The following is a 21,236-nucleotide window of genomic DNA, read 5'->3' as shown; positions in this document are numbered from 1 at the left end:
GCCGCCTACCTGTATATTCGACCGGTGTTTCTGAGAAGACGTCTTCTGTAAGCAGCGAGCATCTACGGAAGCAGCTTGCCGAACGAAGGCGCCAAGGAAAATAACGGTCAGTGAATCAAGGCAACGGGGAGAGGAGCTGGGTCCTAGAAAACCCGGCGGGATACGCTCAGCAGGCAGAGGGTATTTTCAACGCAAAACTATATCTAATAACTAACGTTTTTTGTAATCCGTTGTGAGAATGGATACCATTATTGAGCAACGTGAGGCAGCGGCTGACTCTGTGTTTAGTGAAAGAAGCAACACAGAAGTAATTTCAAAACCAGGAGTGGATTCGGCAGTAAAGGAGTCTAATGACAACATTGTAGCGCTAAAGAAAAAATTTGAGAAACTTTATCGAAATGAAATCTCTAAGTGGTGGGAAGTCAAGTCGCTAAGCAGATACCTGGATGTGGGGAGGGTTCCCCGAGGTCTGCGAGTATTGACAGCCCCTACGTATGAAAACCCCGATCCCGAAATGTTAAAGGAGTGGGCAGCCAATAATGCACAGGCTTCTGAGTGCATGATGAAAATCTTGGTGAAATATGCTGTGAGGGACCGAGAGAAAATTCTAGTTGAAATTACCATGTTGGAAGCGGAGTTACTAAAATGTTTGGGAGAGGATGAAACAGCTAAATTCAAAGCTGACGTCAAAACCCGCTTAACCAAGTACGAGCAATCAATAACGGCACGAAAAGCAACTAAGTTTCAAAGAGATAGACAAGATTACTTACTCGGTCAAATCTATACTTTTGCACGACGCTTCGATACAATTAGAAAGCAGCGTCTTTCACAGGTACAGACCTCAGCAAGTAAAGAAGCAACAACAAAAACCCCACCCAACATCTCAGGAGAAACGTCGGATCTGAGCTCAGTAGCGAGCTCGGATGTTGAATCGCTTTCTGAAGACGGAGGAGTACAATCACTGGCTATGGTAAACCCTCCATCGGTAATTGAGGAGTTTGGTTTTTTATACAAGGACCGGACTCAAAACCAACGTTCCTCGTTCCAAAATCAAAATCAAAGAAAAGAAAGCTACGCAAGCGAAAAAACCGACGGAGTAGCCATGGAATTACGTTCAGGGAAGAAGAAACAATTTCAACGCAAGGGCTGGAAGAAATAGAGTCAACGGTTATAAATCTAACGGATCTTGTTTTAACGGATGAAGAAACAAGAATCCTCTCACTAGGCTTTTCTTTCTGCAAACGAACTAACTTTAACTATACTCAAACGCGCATTGACTTCTTTAAGTTTGTAAGAAAACTAAAACTACAAAAATTCTTTGATGTAAAAAATACTAATCGGAAGGAAATGAGACCAGTTGTCAGCGAGGAACCAGGAAATCTAGATGTTGGGGACATGCAGGTACTTTTTGAATGTCAACAACTCATAAGAGAAGGGGAAGGTATGGTTGTGGCAGATTCAGTTAGTCAAGTTAGTCAAACAGATGAACTTTTTTGTTTAGATGTTTTTGACAGTACCACCACGAATTTTAGACCCAAATCGAGTTTCACACCCAATACCCCTAGAGATACTCTGGATATATACTCTGACCTGGTAATAAAAGATCTAAAGGAAATATCCTTAAACTCCAGCAAAGAATTTTTAAAGAAAGCTTCAGGTTTTGATAAAAAATATGAATCTGTGATGGTTAAAATTCAAAGTAGACAGGACATAGTTGTAAGGCAAGCTGACAAAGGTGGCAACCTAGTGTTATGGTCCCTTAAAGCATACAATTGTGAAGCAGCCTTACAATTGGGAGATAGAGAATGTTATTCTGTAGTCCCCCATAGCAATCTAATTGAAATCAAACTCAAATACCAAAAAGACCTTGCACGATGGCGAGGAATTGGGTTGATTAATCAACCAGAATATTTGTTTTTGAAGGTGGACAACCCAGTGGTACCTATATTATATTTAATACCAAAAATTCACAAACACAAGGATAAACCACCAGGGCGTCCCATCATTTCTGCCATCGGCAGTCTCTTTGAACCAACCTCCAGATATTTAGACTCATTTCTACAACAGTATGTGAGGGCATTACCCGCTTATATTCAAGATTCAAGGGATTTCTTGAATCAATTAGAGAATATAAGATGGGAGCAGTCTTATCTCCTCATAACATTGGACGTCGTGAGTCTGTACACAAGTATTGCCCATGAAGATGGTCTAAGGGCAATGAGGCATTTTTTAAATTCGCGACCTATTAATCTCTACCAGCATACTAATATGCTGTTGGAGATGTGTAGGCTATGTCTCACCAACAATCACTTCCTTTTTGGAGGTTATACTTACAGACAGAACAAGGGCACGGCGATGGGCACCTGCTTCGCCCCCAGCTATGCCAATCTACACATGGGCTGGTGGGAGGAGCAGGTGCTCAAAGTTGATTACATTAATGAGTGGAGAGAAAATGTCATTAAATGGATCCGTTTTATTGATGATTTATTCATCATATGGAACGGATCAAGAGAATCGGCACAGAAGTTCATTGAAAGCATAAACATAAACAAATTGAACTTAAAATTTACTGAGCACATAAGCTCAGAGAAAGTGACTTATTTAGATCTAGAGGTGTATATTGCACAAAATTCAATCCAAACGTGCACTTTCAGAAAACCAACTGCAGGAAATTCGATCCTGCATGCAGCTAGTTTCCACCCAACTAAACTCAAGATGAGTATCCCTTATGCAGAGAATCTGAGAATGAAACGTAATTGCAGTGAGACTACTGCTTTGGGGCAGGCTCAGGAAGCATTGAGCCACAGATTCCTACAAAGAGGATACAAAATGGGAACGTTAAGACAGGCTCAATTGAAAGTAGCAAACATGGATAGAAGTGCATTATTGAAACCAGACACTAAAAAAGTTGAAGAAAAGCGGAAGAATACTGGAAGTCAGATCCGCATGATTACTGGTTACAGTACATACCAGGCTAGAGTGAGAGATAGCCTGAGTAGACACTGGCACCTTGTTAAGCAGGATCCTATTCTAAAGGGGAAGGTTACACGAATTCCTTTGTTGACTTTTAACCGTGCTAAATCTATGAGAGATGACCCATTTAAAACAGAATTTGAAGCGAAGAAAGGTGGGGGTTGGCTTAAAGTGAGCCCAGGCTTCCACAAATGTTTTAAATGTAAGGCTTGTAGACACGGTAAAAATACACAGCAGATAATGTCTCCCCTTTTGAATAGTCCATGGAAAATAAGAAAGCCACTGAATTGTAAAAGCGAATTTGTTGTTTATGTCTTGAAATGCTCTTGCCCTAAGATGTATATAGGAAGCACTATTCATATGGTCCACGTGCGTATCCTGCAGCATCTTAGGGCAATTACTAATAATGACAAAAATTATGTGGTTGCTCGTCACATAAATGAATTTCATAAAGGCAATACTAATGATTTAACATACTTTGCCATTGACCAAGTCCCTAAAGAACAAAGAGGAGGAGATAGGGAAAGGAAATTAAGAAAATTAGAGTCAAAATACATACTCATGTTTAACACAAAAAGTCCTCATGGTATGAATATTGAAGAAGATCTACATATACATTTAAAATAGAGGTATCATTCCCAATCACGTTGATTTTAAAAAGTTGTGGTTTTAAATTTTGATTTTAAATATAACTATCCTGTAATGAATTGATTGCTCCGTCTCTTCTCTACTTCTTCTACATACTACCCAACATAATCGTTTTTAGGACAACCGTTGTACTACAGTGATTATGGGATTCCCCGATATTTTTATATTGTTGCACTAGCACTTTATTGTGATAACATTGCGATTTTTTGCACAAAGATAGGCATTAGCACTTTACTCTTAAGCATTGAATTGCACAAAGCACTAGCACTTTATGGGTATCGAGTTGAATCCTACTGTTTAATTATGTCACCAGTGTATGTCCTATTATGATATCATTATGTGTCTTTTTCTTTTCCCCTGTCTCTTTCGCCTTGGTTCCTGGATGTAAAGGTTACCAAAATGGATCACAAATGAACTATTCATTGAAAACTTCGTTAATTCTAAAATAGGAACGATGGACAAATCAACTATGACAAGGGATCTAGAGTTACATGACTAAATCATGATGTGTGTAATGATGTTAAAAAATGATTTTGCGTAATGATGTAGACGAAAGATACATTATTGATAGATTGTTATTGTCCGCAATGTTATTCTTTTTGAAATCTTTCCCCTACTTTTTATGGATGTTTTGATTTGAATAGAGATATGTAAATATATGAAATATTTGTAAATAATTTTTAAATCCAATCCATTTTTGATTTTATTTAAATGAGATAAATTTGAATATAAGAAAGATTTCTGGCACTATGTCATGATAACGTTGTATTGAAAAAGTCAATTGTTATGGCAATAATAGTCTGTTGTTCATATCTATTGAGGAGCGAATCATGTGACCCTGTATTTTTTGCTTAAATGGAAACGTTTGGTCCACATTAGATTGTGTGAGCAAGGGATACGTCCCGAAACGCGTTACGTAAGAAAATAAAACCCAAGCCGGACGGCTGAAAGCATCCTGAGTGTCGGTGTCTGATTTTGGAGAAAGTCGGATTTGGTAGCAAATATATATATATATATATATATATATAAAGTCCAACACTCATTCACTCCTTGGAATGAGCCCGACACATGCAGGGATTAAAACAATTTGGATTTTATTCAGCGAATCACTTACAGCGTGTAGGGATCAGAGTTCAAGAAACGCTGTGGCAGACGCGTTTCAGCCGTAAGGCTTTCCTCAGTGCCTGGTTTCAAACAGTACGTTACAACTGTGGCAGGTTTAAATCTCCTGGTGTTACTGAAGCCACTCCCACAAGCTGGATGTTTCAGCTCCTCCTCGATACACCTCGCGCTGGGCTTGGACCCGCTGCATGCTGGTCGATGAAGTTCGGCGTGGTGACCACTTCAGTAAGTGGTTACAACCAGACTCCCAGTGGTGTCCCTCGTTGGCATCCGGACCTCATTCACCAAACTGCGGATCCAAGGAAAATGAAAGGTTTCAGGCTGAGACCAATTGTATCCCCCGCAGTAAACACTGCAGCCTCTCTCCCCGTGCAGTCAATGTAAACACCGTGGTAGTGTAACCGCTTGGGGGGGTGACACGAAATCAATACAAAGTCCAAAAGGTGCTGGCTTACGTGTCACACCTGACCGAAAGGGCGTGCCGGTTACCAGTGCCTGCTTACTGGTTTAAACATAAAGTCCAACACTCATTCACTCCTTGGAATGAGCCCGACACATGCAGGGATTAAAACAATTTGGATTTTATTCAGCGAATCACTTACAGCGTGTAGGGATCAGAGTTCAAGAAACGCTGTGGCAGACGCGTTTCAGCCGTAAGGCTTTCCTCAGTGCCTGGTTTCAAACAGTACGTTACAACTGTGGCAGGTTTAAATCTCCTGGTGTTACTGAAGCCACTCCCACAAGCTGGATGTTTCAGCTCCTCCTCGATACACCTCGCGCTGGGCTTGGACCCGCTGCATGCTGGTCGATGAAGTTCGGCGTGGTGACCACTTCAGTAAGTGGTTACAACCAGACTCCCAGTGGTGTCCCTCGTTGGCATCCGGACCTCATTCACCAAACTGCGGATCCAAGGAAAATGAAAGGTTTCAGGCTGAGACCAATTGTATCCCCCGCAGTAAACACTGCAGCCTCTCTCCCCGTGCAGTCAATGTAAACACCGTGGTAGTGTAACCGCTTGGGGGGGTGACACGAAATCAATACAAAGTCCAAAAGGTGCTGGCTTACGTGTCACACCTGACCGAAAGGGCGTGCCGGTTACCAGTGCCTGCTTACTGGTTTAAACATAAAGTCCAACACTCATTCACTCCTTGGAATGAGCCCGACACATGCAGGGATTAAAACAATTTGGATTTTATTCAGCGAATCACTTACAGCGTGTAGGGATCAGAGTTCAAGAAACGCTGTGGCAGACGCGTTTCAGCCGTAAGGCTTTCCTCAGTGCCTGGTTTCAAACAGTACGTTACAACTGTGGCAGGTTTAAATCTCCTGGTGTTACTGAAGCCACTCCCACAAGCTGGATGTTTCAGCTCCTCCTCGATACACCTCGCGCTGGGCTTGGACCCGCTGCATGCTGGTCGATGAAGTTCGGCGTGGTGACCACTTCAGTAAGTGGTTACAACCAGACTCCCAGTGGTGTCCCTCGTTGGCATCCGGACCTCATTCACCAAACTGCGGATCCAAGGAAAATGAAAGGTTTCAGGCTGAGACCAATTGTATCCCCCGCAGTAAACACTGCAGCCTCTCTCCCCGTGCAGTCAATGTAAACACCGTGGTAGTGTAACCGCTTGGGGGGGTGACACGAAATCAATACAAAGTCCAAAAGGTGCTGGCTTACGTGTCACACCTGACCGAAAGGGCGTGCCGGTTACCAGTGCCTGCTTACTGGTTTAAACATAAAGTCCAACACTCATTCACTCCTTGGAATGAGCCCGACACATGCAGGGATTAAAACAATTTGGATTTTATTCAGCGAATCACTTACAGCGTGTAGGGATCAGAGTTCAAGAAACGCTGTGGCAGACGCGTTTCAGCCGTAAGGCTTTCCTCAGTGCCTGGTTTCAAACAGTACATTACAACTGTGGCAGGTTTAAATCTCCTGGTGTTACTGAAGCCACTCCCACAAGCTGGATGTTTCAGCTCCTCCTCGATACACCTCGCGCTGGGCTTGGACCCGCTGCATGCTGGTCGATGAAGTTCGGCGTGGTGACCACTTCAGTAAGTGGTTACAACCAGACTCCCAGTGGTGTCCCTCGTTGGCATCCGGACCTCATTCACCAAACTGCGGATCCAAGGAAAATGAAAGGTTTCAGGCTGAGACCAATTGTATCCCCCGCAGTAAACACTGCAGCCTCTCTCCCCGTGCAGTCAATGTAAACACCGTGGTAGTGTAACCGCTTGGGGGGGTGACACGAAATCAATACAAAGTCCAAAAGGTGCTGGCTTACGTGTCACACCTGACCGAAAGGGCGTGCCGGTTACCAGTGCCTGCTTACTGGTTTAAACATAAAGTCCAACACTCATTCACTCCTTGGAATGAGCCCGACACATGCAGGGATTAAAACAATTTGGATTTTATTCAGCGAATCACTTACAGCGTGTAGGGATCAGAGTTCAAGAAACGCTGTGGCAGACGCGTTTCAGCCGTAAGGCTTTCCTCAGTGCCTGGTTTCAAACAGTACGTTACAACTGTGGCAGGTTTAAATCTCCTGGTGTTACTGAAGCCACTCCCACAAGCTGGATGTTTCAGCTCCTCCTCGATACACCTCGCGCTGGGCTTGGACCCGCTGCATGCTGGTCGATGAAGTTCGGCGTGGTGACCACTTCAGTAAGTGGTTACAACCAGACTCCCAGTGGTGTCCCTCGTTGGCATCCGGACCTCATTCACCAAACTGCGGATCCAAGGAAAATGAAAGGTTTCAGGCTGAGACCAATTGTATCCCCCGCAGTAAACACTGCAGCCTCTCTCCCCGTGCAGTCAATGTAAACACCGTGGTAGTGTAACCGCTTGGGGGGGTGACACGAAATCAATACAAAGTCCAAAAGGTGCTGGCTTACGTGTCACACCTGACCGAAAGGGCGTGCCGGTTACCAGTGCCTGCTTACTGGTTTAAACATAAAGTCCAACACTCATTCACTCCTTGGAATGAGCCCGACACATGCAGGGATTAAAACAATTTGGATTTTATTCAGCGAATCACTTACAGCGTGTAGGGATCAGAGTTCAAGAAACGCTGTGGCAGACGCGTTTCAGCCGTAAGGCTTTCCTCAGTGCCTGGTTTCAAACAGTACGTTACAACTGTGGCAGGTTTAAATCTCCTGGTGTTACTGAAGCCACTCCCACAAGCTGGATGTTTCAGCTCCTCCTCGATACACCTCGCGCTGGGCTTGGACCCGCTGCATGCTGGTCGATGAAGTTCGGCGTGGTGACCACTTCAGTAAGTGGTTACAACCAGACTCCCAGTGGTGTCCCTCGTTGGCATCCGGACCTCATTCACCAAACTGCGGATCCAAGGAAAATGAAAGGTTTCAGGCTGAGACCAATTGTATCCCCGCAGTAAACACTGCAGCCTCTCTCCCCGTGCAGTCAATGTAAACACCGTGGTAGTGTAACCGCTTGGGGGGGTGACACGAAATCAATACAAAGTCCAAAAGGTGCTGGCTTACGTGTCACACCTGACCGAAAGGGCGTGCCGGTTACCAGTGCCTGCTTACTGGTTTAAACATAAAGTCCAACACTCATTCACTCCTTGGAATGAGCCCGACACATGCAGGGATTAAAACAATTTGGATTTCTCTTAAGCTAAACAGTGTGCCTTTTTCAGCCAACCAAGAGAATAAGCAATTTAGCATTTGTGACGTGGGGGAGGGATTTGCCCTTGCATACTAAGGGGTTGGGCGGGCAAAACTTTTTCTGGATCCGCAGTTTGGTGAATGAGGTCCGGATGCCAACGAGGGACACCACTGGGAGTCTGGTTGTAACCACTTACTGAAGTGGTCACCACGCCGAACTTCATCGACCAGCATGCAGCGGGTCCAAGCCCAGCGCGAGGTGTATCGAGGTGTATCGAGGAGGAGCTGAAACATCCAGCTTGTGGGAGTGGCTTCAGTAACACCAGGAGATTTAAACCTGCCACAGTTGTAACGTACTGTTTGAAACCAGGCACTGAGGAAAGCCTTACGGCTGAAACGCGTCTGCCACAGCGTTTCTTGAACTCTGATCCCTACACGCTGTAAGTGATTCGCTGAATAAAATCCAAATTGTTTTAATCCCTGCATGTGTCGGGCTCATTCCAAGGAGTGAATGAGTGTTGGACTTTATGTTTAAACCAGTAAGCAGGCACTGGTAACCGGCACGCCCTTTCGGTCAGGTGTGACACGTAAGCCAGCACCTTTTGGACTTTGTATTGATTTCGTGTCACCCCCCCAAGCGGTTACACTACCACGGTGTTTACATTGACTGCACGGGGAGAGAGGCTGCAGTGTTTACTGCGGGGGATACAATTGGTCTCAGCCTGAAACCTTTCATTTTCCTTGGATCCGCAGTTTGGTGAATGAGGTCCGGATGCCAACGAGGGACACCACTGGGAGTCTGGTTGTAACCACTTACTGAAGTGGTCACCACGCCGAACTTCATCGACCAGCATGCAGCGGGTCCAAGCCCAGCGCGAGGTGTATCGAGGAGGAGCTGAAACATCCAGCTTGTGGGAGTGGCTTCAGTAACACCAGGAGATTTAAACCTGCCACAGTTGTAACGTACTGTTTGAAACCAGGCACTGAGGAAAGCCTTACGGCTGAAACGCGTCTGCCACAGCGTTTCTTGAACTCTGATCCCTACACGCTGTAAGTGATTCGCTGAATAAAATCCAAATTGTTTTAATCCCTGCATGTGTCGGGCTCATTCCAAGGAGTGAATGAGTGTTGGACTTTATGTTTAAACCAGTAAGCAGGCACTGGTAACCGGCACGCCCTTTCGGTCAGGTGTGACACGTAAGCCAGCACCTTTTGGACTTTATATATATATATATATATATATATATATATATACCTACAAGACGCGTTTCGGTGACTGCCTTCTCCAATATGCAGCTGCAGCCCGAGACAGCGTCATTTAAATACATAATTCAAATTCATTGGAGGGTTCAAGGTGTCAAAATCAACAACGGACTGGCCTCAGCACAAAACCATTTCGGCCATCTTTGAACATGCAAAATTATAAACAACATTAGAATCCACATTTTTCAAATTCATTGAATCAAGGACAAAATCTCGCCCTGAATGGGCATGTGCATATATACATCTATTTACATCTTATGGATAGCTTATAAACAGCATTAGAATCCACATTGTTCAAATTCATTGAATCAAGAACCAAATCTCGCCCTGGATGGGTATGCACATATATACATCTATTTACATCTTATGGATAGCTGCATGTTCTGGACAAATTTATTATTATGCTCATGATGGGCCTGTCCTACATGAATACTTGTGAAAAGTAACACAATGCTAAATACCACACCCCTATCTCCACACTACAAATGAAATGGTAACCAAAATGTCATCATACATGTACCTATATACAAATGTACAAGCCTACTATAGAACCCACAGCTACAATGCCCTCCATCTGTGAACCTACAGATGGATTGCCAGCTCTTCCCCACTGTTCAAACCAAAGGGCATTTTTGATTGCATATCTAAGATGTACCTTGACTCCAGCCTTCTAAGCTTTAGCTCTCTGTCCCCTCTTTTATATAATGGGAAACATGATCCAGGCAAAAATAGCATAACAGATCCCTGTTGCTATTGTGGTGAATCTCGAAATGCCTGGCCACCGGATAATTAACATCCTTAGAGGCAATGGCTCTGAGATGTTCCAGAATAAATATATATATAGATATGTGTTTAGGCATGTATTACCTACTGGTGGTCACCAGCTGATAGCTATGTTATAGTTAGAACCATGTCATGTTTCCATTGAAAAAGCATTTTTTGACTTGCTTATAACTTTGGCATTGTTTGACCAATATTCATGAAGATTTCCCAAAAAAGTGTCAAGGTAGGTTCTGTGTGCCATGGAATGTTAGAGGTGATTCGTACAGTGGGGACCGAGAAATAGGGGCACAAAATAAAGGTGCATTTGTAATGTTAATTCCCATATGAGTTGTCGAACCTACATCCCGAACTGCTGGAATTATACAAAATTTGGCAGAAAGGTAGATGTTGTTATGCAGATGGTACTTTTTGTTATTTGCTGAAAATCCGTTCCGTAGTCTTTGAGAAATTTAAGTTAAAAATCATAGTGATATCTCTGGCAGTGGATATTTTGTGAATATTTTGTGATTAATCGTGAATGGGTACACCAACAGGAATGCTGTGATTGGTTGGGTGAACCCTGAACAAAAAGTTGCAGCCACCATTTTATCAATCGGGAACGTTTCCCGGGACTGAAAATTTCTGTGAAAGCTAACATAAGGGGTCAGGGTGGAGGTACTCTGACTCCATGTTTGAGAAATAGGGGTGTTAGTCAAGTAAGTTATGTGTCCAAATAGATGTTTTTTCATCACATGGGATATTCCCGATGATGCTGCGACCACCAGCGTGGCCCCCCTGTATTGTTGCAGGGATGTTGCGACTATTGCGCCGTCTCCCTGAAATAGTTGGAAATATAAAACAAAAAATATCTCTATGCATACCTTCGCTGGTCACAGTTTCAGACTCATGTACCTACTCACATATCCACTCTGATACTCATACACCCACTCACATACCCACTGAGAAACTAATGCACCCACTCACAGACTCACTCAGAGACCCATGTGTGTACTCTCATAAGCATTCAGAGGGTCATTCACCCACTCATAGATGCACTCAGAGACTCCTGCGCCCAGTCACATAGATAGTTAGAGACTTATATACCCACTCACAGACCCACTCAGGGATTCATGCACCTAGTGACAGACTCACTCAGACACTCAAGCATCAACTCACAGATCCACTAAGAGACTTATGAGTCCACTCACACACTCACTGATAGACAGACTGCCTCTGACACTTATGCACCCACTTATAGATCTAGTCACAGACTCATGTACCTATTCACATACCTACTCAGACACTCATGCACCATTTACATTCCCACTCAGACACTCATACACCCACTCACAAACCCACTCAGAGACTTATACATCCACCTATAGACTTACTGAAGGACTCATGCAGCCAGTTACAGACCCACTTGGAGACTTATGCATCCACTCACATAACCCAGTGAATCATTAATGCACACTGTTATAGAGATATTGAGAGGCTGCTGAATGTTCTTATATAGCTATTTAGATAGTGAATTATCTAGCATGATGGTTAAAATGAATTCTATAGTTACAAATTTTGAATGTGGTGATGGCTATTGAAGTCTTGCTTTTTCTTTGCGTTTTCGTGACATATCGACTATCGTCGCGGGGACCGATGTCATCGCGGCTCCAGGCATCACCAGGAAAGCAGAAAATAGATTTTATAGAAACTCCCTAGAAAAATATGACTTTAGAAAATTCAGCAATAAAGCCCTAGTGTACAAAGTGCTGTATTATGTGTGCATATATATGTGTTTTACACTTTATGAAAACAGCAGGATCGTTGCTGTTAACAATGTCGTCGCTACCTCCGTTGTTGCCGGGAAAAAAGGAAAATGCATTTTTTATGTACTTTTTTCTACAAATGAATACAAAGGAGAAAGTTAAATCACTATCTTACTAAGCAGCTAGACTCAAACTTTATGTAAAACATGTCTATATATGTGTTTAAGACTTTGTCAAAAACCTATGGTATTCGCGACCACCGACGTGATCATGACCTCTGGTGTTGCCGAGAACAAGGAAAATGCATTTTTGATGTACTTTTTTTGACAAATGAATACAAAGGGGAAAGTTAAATTAATATCTTACTAAACAGGTGGACACAAACCTAATGTAAATTATGTCTATATATGTGTTTTACACTTTGTCAAAAACATGCAGTAATTGCTGTGTGTCGTCGGCAATCTCGACATTGTCACGAAAACCAAACATTTCTTAAAATAAGATGATTTATGTACTTTATAAATATACAGATTACAAATACAACAATAAGTGGTGCACAAAATAGATGTAATGTTCAATCTCTAATTATAGAAAACAATACAGGAATCTTATAGTTATGAAATAGAATTTTAAAAAGTTAGAAATTCATTGAAAAAAACCAAAAGTTACAGGGACGTTATAGTTAGACTGACATTTCACTTAAATAAAATATGGGATCCCCGGGCCAAAATCGGCCAGAGTAGAGGGACCCCTTGGCCTAAAATGACCCAGTGAAAGGGGGCCACACAGCCCCCCTTAAAACAATACACCAAAAATGTGAAACATTACTTTTGTCTCTGATCTTATGAACCAAAAAATAGAAAAAACCCTCCGGCTAGTGCCACGGCCCCTTCACCACCACTCCGCAAACATGCCTCCTGGTGCAGTGGTGGCTGGGGGATGAAGTCTCCTTGGATGATGAGGGTCCTTGGGGTCCAAGAACCCCTCCTGTTACCTTCAATAAGTCTCAGACCGCAGGATTGCTGAGAGGACTTGGAGGCCAAACACCCTTTCTCTACCACTCTGCAAACGCGCCTCCTGGAGCGCTGCTGGTTGAGAAGTGAATTCCACTTTACTCCTGAGGGCCTCAGGACTAAAGTGGATTTCTTCCAAGCAGCAGTGCGCCAGGAGGCATGTTTGAAGTGTGGTAGATAAAGAGAGCATGGCCTCTGATGACCTCTCAGCAATCCATCTGTGTGGGTCTTACTGGAGGTAACAGGAGGGATTGTAGGACCCTGTGGAGCCAAGGGGGCTTCATCCCCCAACTAGTAGTGCACCAGGAGGCACGTTTGCATAGTGGTGGAGAAAAGGGGCGTGGCCACTGAAAACCTCTCAGCAAACCAACTGTTTATGACTTACTGGAGGTAACAGGAGGGCTTGTTGGACCCCAAGGACCCTCTGGAGCGAAGGGGACTTCATCCACCAACTAGTAATGCACCAGGAGGCGTGTCTGCAGATGGGTCTAGAAAGGGTGCATAGCCTCTGACAACTTCTCCAAAATTCCACTGTTTGGGACTTACTGGAGGTAACAGGAGGGTAGTTGGCCCCCAAGGACATCTTTGGGGGCCAACTACCCCTCCTGTTACCGCAAGTAAGTTCCACACAGCAAGATTGCTAAGAGGTCTTCAAAGGCCATGCCCCTTTGTCCACCACTCTGCTAAGGGGCGCTACTGGTTGGGGGGTGAAGTCCACTTTACTCCTGAGATAACTTGGGGGCCAAGAAGCCCTCCTGGTACCTCCTGCAAGTCCAACACAGCGGAATTCCTGAGAGCTGGTTGGAGCCCCCCCTTTCTTCACCACTCTGCAAATGCGACTACAACTTAAAAAAATAGAAATTCACTGAAACAACCAAAGGTTATGGCAAAGTTTATAGTTAGGAATTAGCATTTATAAAACTTTACAAATTCACAGAAAAAAACAAAGGTTACAGGGACGTTATAGTTAGGAATTAGCATTTTTAAAACTTTACACATTCAAAGAAAAAATCAAAGGGTACAGGGACGTTAAAGTTAGGAATTAGCATTTAAAAATCATCAGAAATTCACTGAAAAAAACAAAAGTTACAGGGACTTCATTTGAGATTTCATCAGTGATGTCACCAACCATGCCATGAGTGATGTAATATGTGAGATCATAAGCAGTGCATTGTGGAGGAGTGCAACATATAGTTAGCTCAGCTAACTGTGACTGCTGAATTTCACTGGTTTTGTATGACTGAATTCTGAGCCTAACTATAACATCTCTATAACCTTTGTTTTTTTCTGGAAACAGAACTGTGCCTTGGGATAACAGGACATTAGGATGTAGGGACTGAGGACCATATTTACAATGAAGTGACGGAGCGTGGAGTAGCCTTCTTGGCTTATCGCCGCTCTCCACCACTTCTGAAATGAAGGTCTGCACTGTATTTACGACAATATGGTGCAGCCCTACGTTTCCCCCTATGCTGGTGCTAATTTCAGCTGCCTAGCGCCGACGAAGGCACCCTTGCACCATAGTGCAAGGGTGCCTGCATTGGGGGAATGATTGTTTATGTGCAGGAAGGTGTCCCTTCCTGCACATAAACAATCATCCATGGCGTTTTGCTGTTTTTATGTGTGCTGTGTGTATATATATATATATATATATATATATATATATATATATATATATATATATATATAATCCATATACTAGAGGTGTATAGGCAAGTTAAATAAGTCTGCAGCAGTTAAGCCCATTTAACCAAGTTTAAGGGTAGAGCACAGGCTCCTGTTTAGTAGGGGAAATAGTGCACAGAGTTTTAACCCCTTCCATGCCCATGACGGAACGGTTCCGTCATGAGCATCGGTTGCGCTGTGCTCATGACGGAACCGTTCCGTCATGGCCCCGCCCGCGCTCGAACCCTTCAGCACCGCGGGGGAATTCCCGCCGCGCTGAAGGGGTTAGGTCCAGCAAAGATAGAGTCCATAAAAAGGTGAGAAACCTAGGATGACCACCCAGAAAAGGTGGTTTTCCTGAAGTATTTAATAGTGCAATTACACTAAATAACAAGTGTTATTGGGCCATGATAACACTTGCATACACATCGGAGTTGGCAAGAAACTAATGGATATGAAAAATAATAAATTTAATACACACAAACTCACTGAAGAAAAGCACAAAGATTACATTGAAATTATGGTTGTCTTTGTTACAGCACCTTAACGTATGTTGATAAGATACTTGAAATTCTTCTAAACACAACAGTTAAACTGCAGTTATGGTTACGAATTAAGAACAAAAATATAAAACTATTGAAATTCACCAAATAGGGTTAGGATCAGAATCCAAGACTCACACAATAGCCATGCAAACAATACCTCACAAACCTGGGGGCATATCAACAAGGGCTTTATCTCTGCTTTTTTGGCTTTAAAAGCCAAAAAAGGAGAGATAAAACTAGCGCCCTATCAACAACAGGGTGCTAACATGCAAATTTGCATGTTAGCACCCTTTTACTCTACGCTTCCCCTTGCATCTCTAATGAGATGCAAAGGGGGAATTCCAGAGTAAAATAATAGGAGAAATGTCGCTAAGCGACATTTCTCCTATTATCAAGAATGTCGCTAACCCTGTTAGAGACAAAAAAAGCAGCGCTAACCGCGGTTAACGCTGCTTTTTTACGTCTGGTATTTTTCTGACTTAGCCATGATATCCTATGGAAGGAGGATATCATGGCTAAGTTTGATTATCGCTGGGTTTCCAGCGATAATCTCACGTTAGCCTGTTAGCGTGAGGATTTTTATCGCTATTGAGATAAGCGTTGCTAATAGCACGCTATCTCAGCGATAAAAATTCATGCTAGCTGGCGATAATTATCCTAGCGTTAAGTGCGCTTAGAGATAATTATCGCCGGTTGTTGTTGATATGCCCCCAAAAGCCTTTGTAGTACGAAGTGTGTTGCCTGTGAAGAAGTGTTTTTTCCACAAAACGCGTCAGGCATTTTGGACAGTACTTTTGATGCTGCAAGTCTTCACTCATGCTGTTCCCTCCAATAAATAAGTGTGGCTGGAACTTACCTGTCATGGGGTATTTCTACAGCAGGCACCTTATTGGTTCATGTTTTAGTGGCCCCGCCGAAGCCGCGGAAGGAGCCCCGGTGTTGTGCACAGCACTCCTGCAATGACGCCAAACGACTCCGCTGCCGAAGGGACAGGTGCCGGTTTGATGGAGATACAAAGTGTCAGCGGTGTGTTGGAGCCTTTCATCACTACCCACTGTGGATTAATTGGAACATTGTGACTGCAAGGGCACGCTAGCTCACGGTAGCAATGCAATGAAACTACAAATACCATCCGGCCACGGGAGTGGCCACGCCCACAGAGGCGGGATAGCGGATTTAACCGGTGGTGTCTGAAAATGGCGTGCCTTTGTAGTACGAAGTACGTTGCCTGTGAAGAAGTGGTTTTTCCACGAAACGCGTCAGACATTTTGGACAGTACTTTTGATGCTGCAAGTCTTCACTCATGCTGTTCCCTCCAATAAATAAGTGTGGCTGGAACTTACCTGTCGTGGGGTCTTTCTACAGCAGGCACCTTGTTGATTCAAACCAAAAGCTAATCTTATGACTTCACAATATTTATGTCAATAAATAACAACACCTAAAAAAAAATGTTATTAAACAACACTACCTAATCAAAACAATTAATTACACTACACTAATAGCCATCTCTGTCACAGTGGTAAAGGTAATGTGACTTGTAATCTCATCTGTACAACAACATTCAACATTTGTAATTGCATCCATTTAATTAAGGGTGAATCATGAGCATTGCACTTAATGTGCGTAATAGCCAAAAGAAAAGATTCAGCCTTGTAGAGTGACTCTGAATCGATACAAGTGAAGGAGAGATAAGAAAGGTAAAAGAATGGCTAATTCACCTCCTGAAATAATGAGGTGGTCATTGCATGCAAGGGAATAACCGGGTGAATGACCATTGCAATATCAGGGCCAGAAATGTAGTTAAGACTTTGAAACCAGTGGTGTAATGAAACTTCAGGGCCCCCCCTAAAAAGTACATGGAGGGCCACCCCAGCCGACCACCTACCACTTTGGTCCCAGATACAGTGTATTGTGCTGATGAGCCTCCCTGGAGCTCAGGGTCCCCCCGCACCGCAGGGGCTTATGTTACACCACAGTTTGAAACATGAATAAAATAGCATGTGAAGCTGAGTAGGTAAAGGAGTTGGTGCCATGGGGGGGAGCTTGACTGGTTTTAATTGTGAGTAATAAGAAAGAAATATCACATTTGATACTGATTGGAGGGGCGGCCAGAATGGAGAACACGTGCATCATCCAAAAAAGACCTTGGGGCAGATTTATGTTCCCTGGCGCATCCCTGCAAATCAGCATGGATGCGCCAGGGAAGATGCGTCACGCAAGTTTGCCCTTGCGCCACCGCAGATGCGCCGCATTTACAATGCGGTGCATCGTGGCGCAAGGACAAGCAGATACGTGACGCATCTGCCGGCGTAAGGTTGGCGCAGTGCTGAAGTTGCGTCGCAAGCGCGACGCAACTCCAGCACTGTTCCAACCTACCCTATCCCTAACATGGTGCGTCAAGCCTTACGCCTGCTTCATGCAGGCGCAGGGTTTTGACGCATCAGCGTTGGGAAAGTGACTCAGTGAAATCTTATAGATTTCACTGAGTCACTTTTCAGGGGCGTTCCTGCGACGGAACGTCCCCCCCTGTGTCGAAACGCCCACGTGAAACCTGACGCAGGTTTCACGTTGCGCAGGGCTTTACACCATGACGCATCTCTATAGATGCGTCACGATGTAAATGGGGCGCAACGTGGCGCAGGGTTTACGGCGCCGCTGCGTCACAAAAGTGATGCAACGGCGGAGTAAAAGGGGCGCAAGTCCCACATAAATCTGCCCCCTTGTAATTAAGCCACACATTGATTTGAAAGATGGGACTCGCCAGGGGACTCCCTATGACCTTATTTTGGGAGACTTGGAGGAATACTTGGATAGAAGGAACTTTTGGCGCTAAAGCGGCGATAATGGGCTTGATAATATGTCGCAGAGAATCCCTATAGAAGCCCATGTTGACACCAGAACATGGGCTTCTATGGGAATTCTCAAGGGCATATTATCAAGCCCATTATTGCCGCTTTAGCAGCAGTTTTCTTGTAACGCCTTTTCTTGATAATATGCCCCTTTGTGACTCTCCACAGATTCTAGAACAGAAATGTGAGGAAAATGTGTTTTTCTTTAGTCAAAGTTTGAGGTTTGCAAGGGAATCTAGGTTAAAAAAAACCTGGTTAGAGCCACACACGTCACCAAACTCTAGATTTCCCCAGGTGTCTACTTTTCAGAAATGTGCAACTTTGCTAGGTATCCCTAGGTGATGGCTGAACTAGGGACCAAAATCCACAGATACCCGCTTTGCAAAAATGGGTACCATTTTTATTGGGAGACTTGGGCAAATGTATGGTGGAAGGAAGTTTGTGGCTTCCTGCAGATTCCAGAACTTCCATCACAGAAATGTAAGAAAAGCGTGAGGTTTGCAAGGGATTCTGGTTAAAAAAAAACTGATGAGAGCCACTCAAATCAGCCTTCCCCTGGATTCCCCCAGGTCTCTAGTTTTAAAAAAAAAAATGAAATTTTGCTAGGTTTCTCTAGGTGCAGGCTGAGCTAGGATCCAAAATCCACAGTTACAGAAAATCTGCATATGAAGAGAGCTTTAACTTATTCAACAATTCCTATATAATTTGTTTACAAAGGACTTGGGATGTTGGGGATTCTCTTTTTTCTATGCCACATTTGTTTCCCCCTCCATGCCCTCCACTCATGGTGGAGCCAAATGGTGCATAGCCACTTCCATATTCATAAAGTTGAGCCTCAGTTGCAAAATGGAGGAGATTATCTCACATTTGCCCTATATCCTGCGCACTCTCCTGATTTTTTCATCCACTGGCAGAGTTCTGATTGTGAACATCTATAATTCAACCATAGCCGAGGGTGCCTGTTGTGATTTGCGACCTAGGAACACTTTTAGATAGATTAGTAGTAAGCTCTCCCAGTTTTACTGTGTTTATGTTGATGAGTGATTTTAACCCGTATCCCTATGGCGACTGTTTTTGTATTGGTAAAGTGATATTGGCCGGATGGCATGGAGCAGGCACATGTGACACACTCTTCACAAAGGGATTTGCTCAATACCTTGATTCTGGAACATACACTTGCGAATTTATTTAACAAGGTTGCTGTTAATAGTGTAGTCAGAACTCCAGCTTTTAAGGGGGCTGGTTCCATCTCGATATTTTTTATTTATTTATTTATTAAGTAGCTTATAGCAAGAGTACATAGAGCCCTGGAATCGGGGACACACACTATCAATGTAGCATATGATGATACAAGCAATGTTTTTTTGTATGGTGTACATCAAAAACAGCAGAACATAGAACAAACCAACAACAAAGGTATCCCCACTCCCCCCCACTGATATGCACCCCAGTTCCGGCTACCCCTGACTATACACTTGATGTTACAGCAGAATCACTGCAAGTCATGATGACTTATTAGCAAACATAGTGAGTGGTGCCCAAAAGTCATTAGGCCGCGAGGCCTAAGGAAGCTCCTCCACATAGGTCTCCAGCTGTTCCCTACAATAGATCAAATCGCAAACCCAACTCTTGACAGTGGGGGTAATTTGGGCTCCCCAGCATCACGCAACCGCCCGTTTAGCTAACAAGGTCAAGACGGCGACTAAACGCCGATTGCATGGCTTAAGTTTCTTCACCCATCCCAGCAGGTAAACCTCAGGCACGCACAGCACTTTTTCCAAAACCACCTCCGAAAGCACACGTGCCACTTGAGTTCAGAATGCAAATATTCTTGCGCAATACCATGCCAGGTACAGAAAATCCACTTCATCCTGCCCGCACCTCACACAACAGGCATGCTCCCGCAAACCGGACCTTCGCAGTTGCATTGGTGTATAATATAACTGATGCAGGTACTTAAAATGGATTATGCAGAGATTACAGTTCGCCGTCAAGCATCCCGTCAGCTCAAAGCAAAACTTCCATTGCTCAAGCGATATTGTGGACCCCTGCGGCGTGTTCCATTTGAGGGATGAGGGGTGCTCCCCAGGCTCTCTCTCCCGCAGTGACGCATTATACAACTTAGTGATCAGGCCAGTATGTACTTCCCCCGCCAGCACCGCCTGCAGTGCTAGCAATGTTCTAGGTTCAGCTGGATAATCAGGATATATGTCTCTAACTACCTGCCGGACTCTTATACGTGAAACCCAACATTATGCCACCTCCCCGACTCCTCTGCACATCTGGTAGCGAGCGGAATTGACCCCTATCATACAGGTCCCCCATCCGTGTGATACCCACTGACTTCAGCATGCATCGAGAGGCCTGCTCCTGAGCTGCAGAGATCTCCTGATGCGCTGCCAGCGGCAGCGACGGAGCATAGAGGTAGTCCAGCTGTGCACGATTGGCAAGTGCCTTCCAAGCCCACACGGTGCACTGCACGGGATTGATTTCCATCCTAGGGCCTCCATCTCCGCCCGACAACGCCGCCGCTACCAACGACATTGGGAGTACGGCAGTATGCGGCAGGAACCTCTGGGGGAAGAACCAATAATGCACAAACTGCACCTGCGAGCACAAATAGTACAGCCGCATGTCGGGTGCTTCGAAGCCCCCAAGGGCAAATGGCTGGACGAGGACATCCCAGCTACATCTGGGTTTCTTACCACCCTAAACAAATGATAGCAAGGCAGACTAGAGCGTATTAAACAGCGAGCCGTTCAACCGAATAGGAATATTAATAAACAAGTAGAGAAGTTTGGCAATATAGACATTTTTGTCACCACGATCCTGTCTGCAAGAGAGAGAGGAAGCCGGGCCCAACGCATCGCCTGGTCAGTGATCTGTGTTATAGCTCGACCATACTTCATAGAGATGACCTGATCGGGATCTCTATGCAACATGTCCCCAAGTATCGCATTGGGTCCTGCGTCCACGTCAGCGGAAAGTCCAACTCCACCTCGT

Source organism: Triturus cristatus, chromosome 2_2, assembly GCF_964204655.1.
Source record: "Triturus cristatus chromosome 2_2, aTriCri1.1, whole genome shotgun sequence".
Classification (NCBI taxonomy): Eukaryota; Metazoa; Chordata; class Amphibia; order Caudata; family Salamandridae; genus Triturus; species Triturus cristatus.
The sequence above is the reverse complement of the archived record's forward strand: the minus strand, read 5'-3'. Positions refer to the sequence as shown.